Below are 2,497 nucleotides of genomic sequence, written 5' to 3' on the forward strand. Positions count from 1 at the left end.
AAACTTAGGGCACTAAAGTGTGAAACTCTTTGCCAAGGGTGGTTCATACTTTAACAAGGCACCTGCAGCCTCAGTTCCTGATCTGTGGTGTGGAGGAAGTAGAATCACATTACTGCCTTCCTTGGGAAACCATTTGGATGTTTGAGATTAGAACACTTCTCTGAGAGCCCTAGCCTTCAGCTGAAGAGCTGAGGGACAGTGCTCAGGCCCATAGTTCAGGCCCCACAACTGGACCCCCCAAAAAAGATAAATAAATAGAACACTTCTCTGCTTGCATGGGGAAAAGTAGCCTGACAGTCTCTGGGGTCTTTTTCTAATGCTTCACAGAAAGCTTTTCAGATAACACTCAGGGGCACCAACTGTTGTTGGAAGTCAGAAACGTTAACATGGAGATTATTTGGGTTCCAGTTGCAGACAAACCTGGGCTAAAGGCAACTTCTGTCATTTCCTCTCTCTAAAATAGGGTAATGATAGCTTCCTCGCAGGAGTATTTTGAAGAATAAACTTGATCATGTAAACGCACTTCATGCAGGGCTTAGAATGGATGGTTAATAAATGGCCATTATGGTTATCTTTATGTTGTCATGTTATTTACTGATATTTTAGGGGTAGCCTGAGAGCCAGATGGAAGGAAGATTCCTTTGTTCAACAATCTACAGAATTCCCCTAAGCAGATCAGTCTAAGAAGAGAAGCATTTATGATATGTTAAGTGCTGGATATGGTAGGCCTGAGGTGTTTTGAGAACTTAAGGGCAGAATCAGTAACTAGCAGAGGCAACCAAAGGTTTGCAGGGGAAGTGCACCAGTAGGTGCTTTTAGGAAGTGGGAAATGTTGCTGGGAGGCAGGTAGATGCCAGCGCTCCTCACCAAAAGGCCTTGATTCTAATCTCTGGCTCCTCAAGGCCTCTCAACTCCCACACAGCCCAGCTAGTCAGCCTTGCCCTAGAATACCCCCTCCTGGGCCACCTGCTGGTGGTAAACATCCTGAGCTCTATGCTGTGGCTAAAAGCCCGCTGAGTCATAAGACCTTTTTCCTTTCAGCGTTAAGCTCTGACAGAATATTTTTGGTCAGGAGTGATGCTCCCGGTCTACCTTGTGGGGAATGGCTAAGGTTGACTGATCACTGCTTTTCCCCACAGGGCAGGATGAAGGTGTATGGTGATGTCTGGGGAGAATGGCAGAAGAAAGTGGGCCTCTCATTTCCTTGTAGTTAGGAGCCAGTTTTGATCAGGTAAAACTCTTCTGGGGCGATAGGGAGCACCGATGTTCTTCCATACTTCCAGCACCCTCGGGGGAAGCCTCCTCCCTTCCTCCCAGACCAGCCTTCATGGCCTTTAGTTGCTGCCATCTGGCAGCCACCCAAACTAGTTTCCCAACTCACTGGTGACCACATTTTCCAAACCAAAACTCAGGACACGTGATCCGGTAAAGAATTTCTGACCAGCTTTAAAGTCAAAAGATAAAAAGCCCTTTCCACTAGAGAGAACCTATAATAATCAGCACCTTTAAAGTGGGATGTTAAAAGTCTTGAAACAGCCTCCCTTACTTTCCTGTGTGAGCTGGTCCTGGGGCTTGAATTCAGGGTCTGGTTTGGGCGCTGTGTCCCTTTTTCATGCCACACTAGCTTTCTACCATTTGGGACAGCTCCACTTCTGGCTTTTTGTTGTTGGCTAACTGGAGACCGGAGTCTCAAGGATTTTTCCGCTTGGTCTGGCTTTGAATCTTGATCCTTAGATCTCAGCCTCCAGAGAAGCTAGGATTACAGACAGGAGCCTCCAGGGCCCGGCTGACATCATCTTTTTAATTAGGCATTTTTTTCCCTTCATATATTACTGATAAGATGAAAAATGCCCCATGAAGTAGATGGCTATTGTTTCCATTTAACAGTTGAAGGTACTTAGGTGAGGAAATCACCCAGCAAGTTCAACACCCGAAGTCCGATTTGGGGACTTATGTTCGAGCGAGTGCTGAGGTCTGTGTTTGTCTCAGGGACAGAGATGGGGGCTGGGAAGCAGCGCAGAAATATCCTCGGCGAAGATACACAAGCCATCTGAGGCCTCCAGCAAGGGCAGCCAAGAGCTCAGCTGCCCGGGTTCCCACTTCTGAGCTGGAAACCGCCAAGCCCAGGCCTCGGCCGCCACGCAGTTCCACCCGGAACAGCCTCGGGCCTCCCCACCCGGGAGCGGGAAGAAGCACCACGACCCTGGGGGGCATTCCGTGGCCACAGGCCAGAGCCCCAGCCCAGGTGGGGATGGGCGGGGCGCAGCGGACGCGGCGACTCCCCAGGCCGCTGGCGTTCCCTCCTCCTTCCCCCACCCCCCTCCGGTCACATGGGCGCGCCTTCCGTCGCCTGGAGTGCCGCGCGGAGCAAACCACGAGGAGGAGGAGCGGGGGAGGCGCCGAGGGCAGTGGGTCAGCGCCCGCGGGGTAGGTGGGTGGGACCAAGCGCCCGGCGAGCGGTCGGCAGCCAGTCAGCGGCGCCGAGGGCGGGCAGACG

The sequence above is a fragment of the Dipodomys ordii genome, unplaced genomic scaffold (genome assembly GCF_000151885.1).
Source record: "Dipodomys ordii isolate 6190 unplaced genomic scaffold, Dord_2.0 Scaffold51, whole genome shotgun sequence".
Lineage (NCBI taxonomy): Eukaryota > Metazoa > Chordata > Mammalia > Rodentia > Heteromyidae > Dipodomys > Dipodomys ordii.